This window comes from Tachypleus tridentatus, chromosome 5 (genome assembly GCF_004210375.1).
Source record: "Tachypleus tridentatus isolate NWPU-2018 chromosome 5, ASM421037v1, whole genome shotgun sequence".
NCBI classification, from domain to species: Eukaryota; Metazoa; Arthropoda; class Merostomata; order Xiphosura; family Limulidae; genus Tachypleus; species Tachypleus tridentatus.
The window spans coordinates 30,858,217-30,874,798 of record NC_134829.1 but is presented as its reverse complement, the minus strand read 5'-3'; the positions used below and the strand labels follow the sequence as shown (position 1 = coordinate 30,874,798).

At 35.6% G+C, this 16,582-nt stretch overlaps 1 protein-coding gene across 1 annotated transcript in view; it reads right to left on the bottom strand.

The window, feature by feature from the left end:
* LOC143250843 (proton-coupled zinc antiporter SLC30A2-like) overlaps positions 1–13,395 on the bottom strand; it is a 67,305-nt gene extending 53,910 nt beyond the window's left edge. Inside the window, exon 1 of the mRNA XM_076501917.1 lies at positions 12,848–13,395. The gene's annotated coding sequence lies outside the window, so the exon portion shown is untranslated. The remainder of the gene's footprint in view (positions 1–12,847) is intronic.
* Between the last annotated feature and the right edge of the window lie 3,187 nt (positions 13,396–16,582).

The following is a 16,582-nucleotide window of genomic DNA, read 5'->3' as shown; positions in this document are numbered from 1 at the left end:
AGGTCCGATGGTAAAATATTACTCACATACATGATAAATAAGATGGGGTTAACTACCCCTCTTTGTGGGACACGTGCCTTCGGTGAAAAAGACACTGAATAGGCCCAATTAACATCGACTTAACATGTTCTAGTGTCTAGAAAATTAGATAGCCAGCGAACATTTTCCTCGGGTATATCCATTTCCGTTAAGAGATATAGTAATCCGTGGTGTCAGACAGTGTCGAATGCTTTCTCAATGTCGAGAAAGCAAGCGATAGTGCATTCCTTCTTGTTAAAACTATCGATAATTGTTTCCGTTAATATCTAATTAGGTAGTCTGTAGTTTGTCTAAATTTTCTAAAGCCATTTTGAATTTCGGATAATTGAGTTTTCTTCTAAATATACTGATATTCGGTTACTAATTATTCTAATATTTTTCCTACGCACCTGGTTAAACTAATCGGGCGGTAGGTTGGTTTATTTGCTAGCCTTCCCTCCCTCTGGAACATTAAAATTACAGTTTGCTGCCAAGAAATAGGGGTATAACCAGATGTGAAAGTTAAATAAAGCTATTAGTTAATCATATAATTTCCGAGTATCGTTTGTTCAGGAGGATGGTTTTTATTCTATGCGAAGTTTCTAAGTTCTAGGAAAGTAGATAAGAGAAATAACGTCCTAATACAATTACGTGCTAAGTAGATATTATCCGAACTTGAATCTGTAGGTAGTAATACCTCAGTTAGCAAGCAGCAGACTTGATGGACAAATGACTAGGATAGTATATAGCCCGATTTAATTGTTGCTCGGTGTTCGCACGATTTCGGAAGGTCTTGCTTGTTGAATATGCCTTGTATCAGCTCAGCAAGCCTTATTTTTTCACGTTTCATTTTTGTTGTTAAGAGTATTTATTGTGTATTGTATTTGTACCTCTTCAAGCGAGACTGGTAAGACGAGGATGAAGTTTTCTTTATTCGTGCTTGAATAGTTAAATCTTATTGTAGAAGTATTGATTCATTATTGACGTATTTGGAGTTTTAAGCGAGTTTTCTGAAGCCCTTTGCTTTTTGTATGGATTTCTATATTGTATGTCACATGTAACGTTGGAAATATTGGTTTATTTTTGGTACTTTCTGTACATTATCCAAGATGTGACCAATAATCTCTTTGGAACTGTATATTTCATTTATAATTTTCTTTCTTAGGCGAGTTAATATATTTTTAGTTGGGGGGGGGGGAATGTCTTGTGTTTATAAAAAAGAAATACTTTCTGATGTTTCTCGTGTTCTTTTATTGTATTTATAATCTGTTCACGAGGTCTGCTGCCTGCAAGAAGTACTCCATGATTGCACTGCAATAGTTGTGTGTCTACATAACTATCAACGTTGGTAGTAGGATTGACTTCCCCATGGTTTGCACACTTAGCTTTAGCTTTTATACAATTGTATTTTGGGGTATTTATTTGTATGATGCGACTTAGACAAAGATCGAAGTTATATTATACCAGCTCGGTAAATGGTCGGATATATTAAAGTAATGTACTAGAATATAGGCAAAGATCCAGAATATGGCTACTGTTGTACGTACCAAGTTGTTTATGTGGGAATATTGTTGTTTAACAAAATAGTATCAGTTTCCTCAATACCGTCCAACAGTTTCCTCCCATTTGTTGATGTGCTTTCACACCCAAATATCGGATGTTTACTGTTGACATTATTATGATGTAATTAAATATGTTACGTATTATAAATTTATCCAGAACAAGTTTCCGATTTATGTTACGTACGTTAACTATTACAATTTCAAATAGCCGGAAATTTTAAAAGTTAATTAAAATGTCGATTTGTATTAAATTTACGATATTTGCCAACAAGATTGATACAATTTATTATTATTAAAACACATATTTTAATATATAAACAATTTATTATACCGGTTCTTACTAATAATGATTTACATACAAAAAGTTTTACAAATAATACTGAGTATCTGTTCTGGAAGTGAATACTTTTTCGACGGTTCGCGAGCCTTAAATTACTTTTACGTTAACGCATAATTACACTTCACTCGACGGGAATGCAAGCTAGCTCTATTCTTCACACGATCCCCCCCCCAAACTAAAATATCTAATGTCCTCGTAGAAATATGTCCAAAGATAACTCATTAAGTTAAACGGTTCGTAATTTTCAAAATATCTCAAGTTCCTCGTCAAATATCTGTAGTTTCCGATTAATTTATAACTTTGGAGACTTATAGCAGCAGACCTACAACATTACAAAACTTTTTCTGCATATTGCGATGTCTAGTTTTATATTTATTAGGCGAGATTCTCGAAAATTGACTTGGCAACAATACTCGAAGATATGCCAGTGCTTTCGTAAAATATACATTGTTAATTCTTACACTCGATAATCGTCTACAAATTTAGAAAACACCTGGGAGTGATTGACTGCCATCCTTCTTGGAGCACTTCAAACGATTCATCTTCCATGTCTAGCTTGCAATCTTTCGTTAAACCAGCTCAACTCGGACCTTAAATTTTCAATCGGATTTGACATCAGGTGATCGACCTGGCCAATCCATAACATCAATTCTCTTATTTATAATATATCTCTTAATGACTCCACAATTGCAGAGAAACTTGATCATTCTGAGGGCTAATTGGAATAATAAGTACAACAGGTGCACAACAATTTATAAGAAAATGTAATTAAAATAATGAAAACTTCAGGTGCTAACGAAGGTCACTGTTAGAATTTGAGGTCACATTTGAACAGGTCTTGTTGAATGTGTACTAAAAACATAAATTTTACATTTTTTCTATTATGTGCTAAAAGACAGATTAAAAACATTTTCGGGGAGAGGGGCATTTTTGTTTGTCCACCCTCTGCATGTGGAGCCCTAGCTGTGGAGAGCATTATACACAGATTTCATAAACTGTAGCATTATTTGTTAGGTGTATTATTACTATTAGAAATACATTTTAATTTATATATTACAGATGTAGTATATTTACAAAAAGGATTTTTAATACACAACATGAATTTTTCTGGTAAGAACATTCCTGTCTTCTCTGTCCTTTTCAACGTTTGAATAGCTTGGTATCAAATGATTTATGTATAATATTTGATCTGACTTAAGATATTCGATCTCGTACCATCTGGAAGCTGGGCCACGCTGGATGTTGATATGAAAAAACACAGTATGTATGTTTTGCCCAATTCGGTATTAGCGTCAAAAGTGGTGCTTAGTTCATGTTACGTTTGTCTTGTACCTCTGATTAAGGTAGTTAGAACGTTCTCGAATAGATTCTGATTTGTTGTATGACTAACGTATTTGTTTATTTGTTCTCATGTTGTTTTCAGTACTTTGTGGCTTTTGGTGCTATAAGAAGTGATTTATTGGTTGTTTGCTCTGGTACTGTAGTAGCTTTTGTCTACATGGTTTGTTGAATGCAAGTGTGCTGTCACTTTGTGCACTATCTGTTCGTAGTATTCTTTGGAGTTTCATGGTTGTGTACGTTATTAAGCCTTTGTAATATCAGACATGGGTGATGTTACAGTTGCAGCATTTTGGGCATTCGCGTGTTATTGTGGTTTAACCACATGCCACGGCTACATGTCCATCGTGTGTGTGTGTGTTTCTTATAGCAAATCCACATCGGGGTATCTGCTGTGTCCACCGAGGGGAATCGAACCCCTGTTTTTAGCGTTGTAAGTCCGCACATTTATCGCTGTACCAGCGGGGGACCCATAAGGTTAGAACCACAGCACTGTGCTATCGTTATAGCTGGTGTTGTAGCCTCTTCTGTCTGGTACCACAACATCACTGATAGTACCATAATACCACTCACTGACACTGTTAGAATCAAATACAGTACTACTTTCTTTCATAAGGAAACGTATTATTTTGTAACAGTTATTGTTGATAGACTGGTTTCCTCATAAGCCTAAAAATATGATAACCTAAATGCAATACCTTGCACTTGCTTTAATTAAAAAGGTTGTTTGTCAAACATTTGTCCAAATTGTAAATTGCTCAGTTATTCTTCTGTAATTAACACATTTAATACAGCTGTTGATATACTATTTATGCCATAACCACCGCATTAACCAATATATATGGAAGAAATATGTATAGTAAGGCTACATCGAGCAATATGCTGTGCCCATCGAGGGGAGTCGAACCCCTGATTTTAGCGCTGTAAGTCCGGGGACTTCCCGCTGTCACGCAATGGTGAAGTTTGATTTTAGTTAGTTTGTGGTATGCAAATATAGAATGTGGTCTACCTTCCAAGTTTAATGTAGAATTTTTCAAGTTATATCAACAATTATTAATGTAAGTAGTTTTTACATAACATAGTACAGAAAACCGTTGTCTTAAGTTTAGCCGTTTCTCCCCTTTGTTATTTCCTAGAAATAACACTTATTATGCCAGCAGGCATTACATTAATGCTATAAATTGTAGAAGAAAGTCAAGTCAAAGAGTGTCCTTCACTGGTAAAACTGATGATACCTAAAGGTTATGACCTTTCCATTGTTAAGTGAGAATGTGAATCGTACTAATTACGGGAATAACCAATGTTAACTCGAATGTTTCCTGTTAATAAAACCCCTTAGGTACTAGATGTACTTCCGAAGGATTCCCGAAAGTGTTTCGTTTAAAGAGTAAATAAAACCAAAATTAAAGAGTAACATTTTTATTTCTTGCTTCTGAAGTTCATATACCATGTGTTATAGCCTACACATTGCATAATTATTCTCGTGATTCATAATATGCGCACGTTTTGCTGACGTCGCGGTAATAAAAATTGCAAGATTAAATGTCCTTATATGACGTCACTTGTGTCTGCGGATTGTTAAATTCACGCTCATTTCGTAATTTATCCTGAATATACTTCCTTTATAAAAGTAGACCAATTTAAACACGTTTTTGAGGAAATCAATTGAAACTAAAATTATCACACACCAATAAAATATTTGCTTTCCCTCATGTAACCACCCTACAACCAAATTTATTAGTCTTTAACCAACCCCTGCCAAAGTAATCGTCTCAGTTAGTCCTCTGTATATATTATAGTACTAGGATTCATTATTCATTTTACACTACCTTTAGTTTGAGAGTTCACAATATTTTCCGGTTGTATATAAATCATTATTTGGGATAACTACTTGTATTGATCGTTTATTGTACATTGTATTGTACAATGTGTGTGTGTGTGTGTGTGTGTGTGTGTGTGTGTGTGTCTTGAAAAATATAAAATCTAATATTCCTTGACAATTAATTTCTAAATTAAAACTAACAGCTATTTGAGATCGTATTACGAAACGGATGCAAAATAATAAATCGGACATAAATAATAAATTATAACAAGTAACAAAGAAAGTTAAAAATACATAAAAAGATTCATATTACGCGGAAGCCGTCATTACAGTCAAATACTACGGAGTTTTCTACTGAATAAATCTTGAATTACAAAGTATGAATAAGCATTGGCATTTTGTACTGAAATAAAAAACATTGTTGTGAAAGGATGCACAATGGCCGTCTCCATTTTTCAACTAAAAACCAGAGAGAAGGCAGATGATTAATACAGCCATCAACAAATACCTGATTATTCTTCCCGAACAAAGTAATATTAAATGACAGCCGTACTTAAAGTACACCCGCCCACATTGAAGTGCGTATTTTGTTTTCTACAATGGGCCGCGATTCATGACTCCTCCCGATTCATTCACGGTCCATTGACCACTAGACCACACCTGCTCTAGTAAAACTAATAGAGCATATCTTATTTAGATATCCTGGTGGGAAGTTCTTTTGTGCTTGGGTGTTACCCTTTATATACAAAACGAATACATTCATGTCTAAAATAACAAACGCATCGTTTGGTTTAAATACTCTAGATACGTGTGTAATAGTTTGCAATACCAGTTTTTCTCTTGAGTAAGTTCTATTTAAAGGTTTAGAATAAATGTCCACATTTGAACTAAAACGAAAAAAATATATTAACTTTGGTTGTTTTCTAGTAAAGTTTCTTCTTCATCTATAAGTGCTTTTGCAGCTATAAATAGGTACTTCTCTCGAAATACTTCCATAACTAATTAAAATACATATTGGTAAGCTGAAGTTATTGGACATAATTTTTATTCTGATAACTCAGAATAATCTCTAAGTTACTTATGTTAAAATTTTATCTGTACAATCTTCGAAAATACAAATGTTAACAAAAAGGAAACTGATGAGCCGTAGTTTAAAAATCATTAATAAATTTATTTAGCCCTAACGGAAGGTAACTTATAAAAATGCATTCACGTTTATTTCTTTAGAAGCCGCTAAGAAGAGGTGTATCTGTATATCAACATATTCGCTCTCCGTGAACAGTCTATAAAAAGATTCAGTTCCAGGCCAGAGAGGAAACTCAGTATTGTTTGAAAATAAAAAATAGACGTTATTATAAATATTATTGTTTGTATATTAAAATTATTTATGTTAAGAAAGACGATTGTGTGTACCATTCTTGTTAACCAATATTATAAAATTTGATATATATTGGCATTCAACTAAATTTTAAAGTTACAATGTTTAGCTATTTCAATTCGTAATACGTAGCATAATAAATCCGAGACTCGTCCGAGACATAATATAGTAAGTAATGTCCCCGATTGATACATCGGCAAGTCTACGGATTTAAAATGCTAAAATCAGAGGTTCGATTCCCATCGCTGGATTCAGCACGTAGCCCTGTGTGAAAAAACACGATACGTAATAACCGCCAATGATGGGCGATTTCCGACGAAGTCGAGAGATAAAATATGTCAACCCCTAGCACGAGCGAAGCTCCGGTTAAGCCTCGTTTAACGTAACCTCACAATTAAAACATGTAGTTGATGTTCCAATAAACGACTATGCAAAGATGAAAAGAAGGAAACAGAAATGCAAGATATCTATTAAAATCACATCGACACGCAGAGAGTTCAAACATGGAAATAATAGAAATATCTGTTCCGGAAGAACATTCACAAAACACCAAACACGAACACACGGGAGAAAACCACACAAAACACCAAACACGAACACACGGGAGAAAACCACACACAACTTCAAAATATAAAAACATGAAACACAGACAGAAAGAAGTAAACAAAAATGAACAGGCCCAGCATGGTCAGGTGGGTTAAGGCGTTCGACTCGTAATCTGAGAGTCGCGGGTTCGCATCCCCGTCGCGCCAAACATGCTCGCCCTTTCAGCCGTGGGGGCGTTATAACGTGACGGTCAATCCCACTATTCCTCTGTAAAAGAGTAGCCCAAAAGCTGGCGGTAGATGGTGATGACTAGCTGCCTTCCCTCTAGTCTTATACTGCTAAATTACGGACGGCTAACACAGATAGCCCTAGTGTAGCTTTGTGCGAAATTAAAAAACAAACACAATGCAAAGAGTTTCATACAGAGAACCCCGGAAATCAACACCGCAGCTATCAAGCGTTTAGCACGGGTGGCGTCCTCGTTAAAGGGTCAGAAGTCGCTGACCTCAACTGCTGGCTAAAAGAATGGCCTGAAGATGCTTTTAAACCCGGAAATATCAACATATATAATACCAGGCAATAAACTAAACCCAAAATATCTTTGTTATAAAAATATATATACATGCGGTAGCCTCACAAACGAAGACAACAGAAACAGAACTTATGAACACAAAAATACACTAAAGTAGAACACAAACTCGCAAATCTACTTGAAATATATATGTACATAAAACACACGATATCCAGAGTGTTATATTAAATGGTATCACATTCTGGTGTCTTAACAACTAAAACATCGGCTGTAGTTGTAACCCAATGTTACAAACGCCAACGTTACGAACATGTGGTAGCTACACGTAAAATTCTCTCCCATTCTGCCTAGGATATGGAGGAGAATATATAAAGAGACTGCTCATGTGGAAGCCCACAACCACATCACTATAACTTCCAACAGAAAACACGTGACCAAATATAAAAGATGCTAAAAATAAAATAACCTCAAAACACGCAAAATCGAATACACAGTATAACAAAGCAGGAAGCAAACAGAATACAAAGAAAAGCCCACTGCTGCCAAAACCCCAAGAGGCTATCAACGCAAACCATGAATCTACTACACATATTGGCACAAACAGTGACAACCCACACTCAAACTGAAGATATCACAACAGACGAAGAACGCACAACCCATCAACGCTCAAAACACAACAAAATATGAAAATCAGTTACATACATTTTATGAATTACTCAATACAGAAACCCCCAAAACCAAGTTTACAGTTTTATATTAATCATTAAACTAGCGACTGAACACTTAACGCACATAATACAAATGCATTACTCAGCGATAACGAGAAAACCCACATGTAGAGAAAAAATGTAAAAACGGCTGGTTTGGGTAGAAAATTTTTATGTAGAGGAGCGAACAACGTTTCGACCAATATTTCCTCGTGACCGAAATTGTCTAATACGCAATTGATGCTTTACCGAGATAGGAAACTGGTTGAGCAATGCTGTGAATTCCCGTGAAAGAGTCATCATAAAACGAAATAAGTGAGCTTGTAGAAAAGCGATTTCAAATATGTAACATGTATAAATATTGCTATCATGAATAAGGGCGTTAAGATCAGAATGATTTGAGAACTATAGCTAGTTCGTTAAACCGGCTTTGATGTACAGTATTTTCTTACTTTACAGGATTTGTCTACGACTGCAAGAGGAAAGGTTAGAACAACAATATTCCAGTATTCACTGTAGAAGATAAGGCTGGTACCCTTACGACATAATTTGCCGACTTTAAAAGTTTGTTTTAAATTTCGCGCAAAGCTACACGAGGGCTATCTACGGTAGTCGTCCCTAATGTAGTAGTGTAAGACTAGAGGGAAGGCAGCTAGTCATCACCACCTAATTTAGCAGTGTAAGACTAAAGGGAAGGCAGCTAGTCATCACTACCCACCGCCAACTCTTGTGCTATTCTTCTACCAATGAATAGTGAAAAAGTCCATAATATTATAATGCTCACACGAACGAATGGACCAGCATCTGTTTGGGTTTTGTTTTAAATTTCGCGCAGAACTACACGAGGGTTATCTGCACTAGTCATCTCTAATTTAGCAATGTAAGACTAGAGGGAAGGCAGCCAGTCATCACCCCCTACCTCCAACTCTTACCAATGAGTAGTGTAATTGACCGTGATTTATAATACTCCCACGGAAGAAAGAATGAGTATGTTTCTTGTGATGGGGATTCGAACCCACGACCCTCAGCTTGCGAGTCAAACGCTAAAATAAGGATAAATTAGGATAGATATTCGTTTGACATCAATGTTATTATCTTTTGTTCAATTTGTTTGTATAGGTTTTTTTTCATTCTGGTAAACGAAATAATTTCATCTACTTAAAGTTCGCCCTCCCATTTGTAAAAAAATTATATTTCTTGATAGAAAAAAGTATTTTCTAAATGTACGTAGATAAATTATGGGAAATCCGTTATAATAACAAAAACTTCAATAAAGTTTAAATTCGCAGAACTATTATATTTGATATCATCAGCAAAGATGTTTGAAAATTCATTTTTGTTTAAAATAATGTGGATGTTTTGAGCTCCTTATACAGCCGAAATGAAACTTTTGTAATGGATTTACCGTTATACGTTTGTTGTACCATGTATAACGAAAGTTCTGCCTGTTCTCCAAGTTTGTAGAAGATTCTTGAGAGTAAGAATCAACTATATATGTTTTACTAAAACCAAGCGTGTTCGAGTATTGTTGAGCGTTCTAGAAACTTCCATAAACTATATAAACTAACGTGCCAAGACAAAGTATTATTATTGGTCAACTGTAGGTCAGTGTGCTATAATTGTAAGCTATAATTATGATTAACGCTAATTAATGATAAAACTCCAGAATTTGACCAGGAATGTTTATGGATTTCGAACGTTACAAACTGTTCAGCTTCAGTGAATTAACTTCCGATCTTATATCTACGCGATCATTAAATATCTTTCTCGGTAAGAAGCGAACTTAGAAGCGTTGCGAATCCAACCAAGAAACGACAGCTAGCTTAAGCGAGATGTAACAATATCAACTCAGAATTAATTGCTCAACATGGGCCTAGATCGTTAATAAAATATTCAGTTCCAAACCAGATACAAGACTATCGTTTGTAAAACTCGTATATAAAACCATCATCTATAGTAACTATTTGTAATAACCGTTAGAAGTTGTATTGTTTGTATAATAAAATATATTTGTATGAAGAAAAAAAATTGTGCATCAATCTTGTTGGCAACTATCATAAATTTGATACATATCGACCTTCTAATTAATTACTAAATTAAAATTTCTGCTACTTAAGATTGTAATACATAACGCACGTTACACAGTAAATCGGATACTCCTTCGATATAAATTATAATAAGTAACAGTGCTTGTTTGTTTGTTTGTTTGTTTGTTTGTTTTGAATTTCGCACAAAGCTACTCGAGGGATATCTGTGCTAGACGTCCCTAATTTAGTAGTGTAAGACTAAAGGGAAGGCAGCTAGTCATCACCACCCACCGCCAACTTTTGGGCTACTCTTTTACAGAAGAATAGTGGGATTGACCGTCACGTTATAACTCCCCCACGACTGAAAGGGCGAGCATGTTTGGCGCGACGGGGATACGAACCCGCGACCCTGAGATTACGAGTCGCACGCCTTAACACGCATAACACTGCTAAAATATAAACCAGTATGTGTAATTTTCCGACACACCTCACAATCAAACGCGCTATCACTATTGTGCTTTAAAAGGTATATAAAAATGAATATTATGTTCTATTGTAAATTTTACGTCACTAAGCATGGCGACTACTAAATCGAAGATATTTAAAAAAATATTAATAATTTATGCGTTCAGGATAATCAAAGTATATCAGCTTTCGTTAAAATAAAACACAGTTGAATATAAGAAAAATTCTTCAAATTCCTTTTTCATAATGGTGCGATATTGGTAATCTCGATTCGAATCCCAACAGTTAAAAATTATTTCACAAGGACTGCTTAACTGTAATCACTCTTAACACTTTCTTCTGATTACTCAGCTACTTGTAAACGTCCTTGCTGTACCACCTACCTTTAAAGTAATTATTTCAGAGCATTGCCTTACTGAACCAGTTGTTTGTGTTTTAGTAACATGATTACCGAAACATTCAGTTGGAATACTCGTCTTTTAAGTTTACATTCGGTGTATAAACAATTTATAGTATTTTCTTAAAACCATCTTATTTGAATTCGCCAACTTAAGAAGAAGAAAGTTTGTTATAAGAAGTGCGAGAAAATTTCAGATTTCAACAACTTAAATTTATTGACTAATTTCTTAGGAGACCAGGTGGTTAAGGCTCTCGACTTGTAATCCGATGGTCGCGGGTTCGAATCTCCGTCACACCAAACATGTTCGCCCTTTCAGCCCTGGGGGGCATTCTAAAAGTTATGGTTAATCCCAGTATTCGTTGGTAAAAGAGTAGCCCAAGAGTTAGCGGTGGGTGGTGATGACTAGCTGCCTTCCCACTAGTCTTACACTACTAAATGAGGGACAACTAGTGCAGATAACCCTCGTGTAGCTTTGCGCAAAATTTAAAAGAAACCAAACCGATTTCTAAAACTGCTAAAGGTAGTAGTCTACGAGTTTGGTGATCAGAAGCTTTCTCAAAAGCTCGCCTACAAAAACAAGCTTCAGACTCTAAGAGATATATATCCCTCTGTGCATAACACGTATATTACTATTTTAACACAATAACCCTTCCCTTACAATATTTCTTACAGGAGCTTTCTCACAACGATGCTTACTGACGATTTCGATTTTATCGGGCCAGTTTGCGCTTGGCAATTTAAGAAAACCCTTTTCACGTCCATGCTATACCATTATTAGTTTACTTTTTAATTTTCATTTTAGCTCTCAGTTGTATTACTTTCCACTACAATTTTAAAGTTTAAATTCAATTTGCACGATTTTTCTCGTCTACAAGATGTGGGTTTCCAGTTTTCAAAATATAAACCGTATATTTCTAGTCTAATTTCATAATGTAAACAGTTATAATCGAACATAAGAAAAACCACCAGTGTACTCATATAATGTAATATAGTGGAGCTTCTTTTGCTCACTTCACGCTTACCAGTTAAAGTCAAGGTCATTCGATACAGTGAACAAAAATTTCCACACGACACCTCACTGTGCGAGAGGGTATAGTCTCGTGATCTTTGATGAAAAGGTAACAAGCGTGTCATATCTTAAACTGAATGTAATACTGTACTATAGTGTATTTGTCAAAATAATGCTTGGATGCAGTAGAATGTTTTAATATATCATAAAATAAAACCAAGTATTTCAGCCGTCGCAATAAATTATATTTAAATAATTAAAATAGTGTTAAAATATAGTTATTGCTGAATATTCACAAAGTGTGCCATCCTCATAAAATATTTACAAGTACAACGATCTAAACTTGGGCAGGCCAAACCACGTTGCAATGAAACTTATAATAAACTACACCAAGACAAGAAATGAAACATGCAGATCTGGAAAATCATAATATCAGTACCGTGTTTGTTCGTTTTAATAAAAAAAAAAATTTTGTTCGATTAAACAAACAACTTATTTACTCACTTTACGTAATTAATAATACCAGTCACTCTATAGTTTCCTTTTCACCCTTCAAATAATTCAAATATACGTTACTAACCGCATTCTATTTCTTTAATTGAAGCACTTTGATAGGTTGAACCATTCTTACACCTTAGTAATAATATATTATGGCTGGTTTTTAAAATAGCATGAAAAAGAGTCAATCGAAATTTATATTTACCCAACAGTCTCTTGCGGACACCACCTTTTACTTGGAGATCGCACAAGACTTCGTCACTAGAACTTCTTTAATACAGTAAAATAACGGAATCTTATGTCAGATTAACCGAGCTGCACACGACACAAGTAGTGTGCCAGCGTTTTACAATAAAGTTTAAAGACGTGTGCAGCGAACACATCGCGTACTTTAACAAGGAACATAGGTCGTGTGAAAGGAGAAAAATGTTATGCGCACTGCACCACAACGTACACGTCGAGTTAACCCAACTTACTCATTTGAAACCAAGTGGCCTTTTCCAACCCAATTATTAAAGTTTTAAAATCACATTAGAAGCACTTGAATGTGACATAAAACATGGGCTTGGCTGTTTGTTGTTCAGCATTACATGAAAGTAAGACTACGTTTCGTTTTGGTTAAAACATGTTTTTCATTTGAAACCAAGTGGCTTTTTCCAACCCAATTATTAAAGTTTTAAAATCACATTAGAAGCACTTGAATGTGACATAAAACATGGGCTTGGCTGTTCGTTGTTCAGCATTACATGAAAGTAAGACTACGTTTCGTTTGGAGCACTACTAGAAGCAAAAATGTATATGTTACTCAAAATAAATGCCAGTTCATAATATCAGTACCCCTGGGTAGCCAGCCACCTGTTTCCTGTTTCACAGCTGTTTCAGTGAATGATTGAGACTTCTATACCTTTCTATATTCAACAACTTCATTCCCAACGTCACTGAAAACAACGCAACTGTATTCGTTCAGACAGTTCCAAAGAATACCTAAGTTTAACTTTTACTCTGGTTTTGTTTGTTTGTTTTTTAATTTCGCGCAAAGTTACACGAAGGCTATTTGCACTAGTCGTCCCTAATTTAGCAGTGTAAGATTAGAGGGAAGGCAGCTAGTCATCACCACCCACCGCCAACTCTTGTGCTACTCTTTTACCAACGAATAGTGGGATTGACCGTCACATAATATAACGCCCCACGGCTAAAAGGGCGAGCATATTTGGCGCGACGGGGATGCGAACCCGCGACCCTCAGATTACAAGTCGCTCGCCTTAACTCACCTGGCCATGCCGGGGCCCAAGGCTAAAAATACAAAAAAAGTCAACAAAATAAGAAAATAACAGATTATTTTGATTTATTTTCCCAATAATTTGCTACAAGAATTAGAAATTAATTGTAGTAAACTTAAAACTTTGTAAATATGTGTTTCAATATCGTTAAGTATGTGATTTAGGTAAAATTTGTAAATAATACATGTATTTGCTTACAACATTTGGGTTTTATGTAAGTAAACAAATAACTGATATGTTCTAATGTTTTATTTATTATGTAGCGGGTCCGACATGGTTAGGTGATTAAGGCACTCGACTGCTACTCCGAGGGTCGCGGGTTCGAATCCTCATCGCACCAAACATGCTCGCCCTTTCAGCCCTGGGGGCGTTATATGTGACGGTCAATCCCACTATTCGTTGGTAAAAGAGTAGCCCAAGAGTTGATGCTTAGTGATGATGACTACCTGCCTTCCCTCTAGTCTTACACTGCTAAATTAGGAACGGCTAGCACATATAGCCCTCGAGTAACTTATGCGCGAAATTCAAACCAAACCATTATAGAGCAACATTATAATATGCTACTTTTAATTTATGTGCCCTAAAACTACTGAGAAATAAAATCCCATGGGTACACATTTGGTATTTTATATAGATTATTTTGAAAATTCAATGAATGCTATTCTCAATGTAAATGGATGAAATGTATGTTATTCGTTAGTTCTAAAATTAAAAACTCAAAATCCAATGATATTAAACCCAACAATCAAATGTATTTTAAAGTGCATTTTATTGCTATACTAAAAATATGTAATTCACAAAGTAGCTGTATTGTTCATTTATTCACGTATAGAACTGAAAACTATAATGTTGATGACGTAATCATATGGTGTTACTACTTTCCAATCAATGCACCTCTAACAACTCGCCCTCTGGTGTTTACTTTCCAATCAATGCACCTCTAACAACTCGCCCTCTGGTGTTGATAAGTAATCATATGATGTCACCCCTCTCTTAGCAACACGATCTCTGGTATCAGACAATTTCTATTTTCTAACTTAACTGCTGATGTGGTGGGTGGTTGACTCTCGGAAAACTACCATGATGAAAACTAATCATTTTTCTCCTTTTACAGCTTCTATCGCCGAGATGTACTGACTTTTTCACCGTGGGCTTGAGGACTGAACAAAGACTGATGACTTCTTCAAAGGTCATTGTATTATTCATATAGAGTATATTCTCAATTTTTGTGTTATAGTTTAACAAATCTGATGTTCTTTCTTTATACTGGTTGGTTTGGTTTTGAATTTCGTGCAAAGCTACATGAAGACTATCTGCGCTAGCTATCCCTAATTTAGCAGTGTAAGGTAGAGGGAAGGCAGCTAGTCATCATCACCCACCGCCAACTCTTGGGCTACTCTCTTACCAGCGAATAGTGGGATTGATATTAACATTTAACGACTCCACGGCTAAAAGGACGAGCATGTTTGGTGCGATGGGGACTCGAACCCGCGACCCTCAGATTATGAGTCGAATACCTTAACCACCTGGTTACGCCGGGCCCTACTGGTAGGAATAACTAATACAGAAACCAAACTATGAGCGCATACGCATTCACAAGCTCTAACTTCAAAAGAAAGAAGTGATCAGTAATTACTGACAGTAGTTAGTCAAGATAGATCACCTAATATTTCCTAAGTTTTTCGTCGTTTCGTAAGTTACACTGTAGGACACCCAAAATATAGTTGAAATCGTGTTAAATTTAGCCTGAGGCGTTTACTTGTGAAGATGGTCTGATCAGAAAATACATTTGCTGTTCCATGAGATATTTGTATTTCATCGTATTATGTATTGTATCTTACTTTATTTTGTGCATAAAAAACAAACTACTTTTCAATTGCTACATGAGAGATATTTCCGCATCTGAACCTGTTCTTAGTTAAATAGAAAATGTGTAAATGATGTTTTGGCAAGTGATTCCCTTCTATTCTTAAAGATATCTGTTTCTGAATAATGTGAAAAGTAATGACATTAATATTTGTCCCTTTTACATCTGTTTTAATAAAATTTTGGATATTTAGAAACATATCCAGACAGGACAATGTATATTATTGTGCTGTGTATCAAAAGGCACAAAGTCTGTTTCAGAGTTTAATGCGCTGGCTTTCCATTTCAGTCACACATATAAACGTGACAACAATAATGCTAACTATGGTGCTGATCATTGTCGTCCCTGACAACAATAATGCTAACTATGGTGCTGATCATTGTCGTCCCTGACAACAATAATGCTAACTATGGTGCTGATCATTGTCGTCCCTGATAACAATAATGCTAACTATGGTGCTGATCATTGTCGTCCCTGACAACAATAATGCTAACTATGGTGCTGATCATTGTCGTCCCTGATAACAATAATGCTAACTATGGTGCTGATCATTGTCGTCCCTGATAACAATAATGCTAACTATGGTGCTGATCATTGTCGCCCCTGACAACAATAATGCTAACTATGGTGCTGATCATTGTCGTCTCTGATAACAATAATGCTAACTATGGTGCTGATCATTGTCGCCCCTGACAACAATAATGCTAATTATGGTGCTGATCATTATCGTCCCTGATGTCAAGGGAGAAGTTCACCATATGTTTAGTGGTTGACAAGCCTGACAACAGTAAGG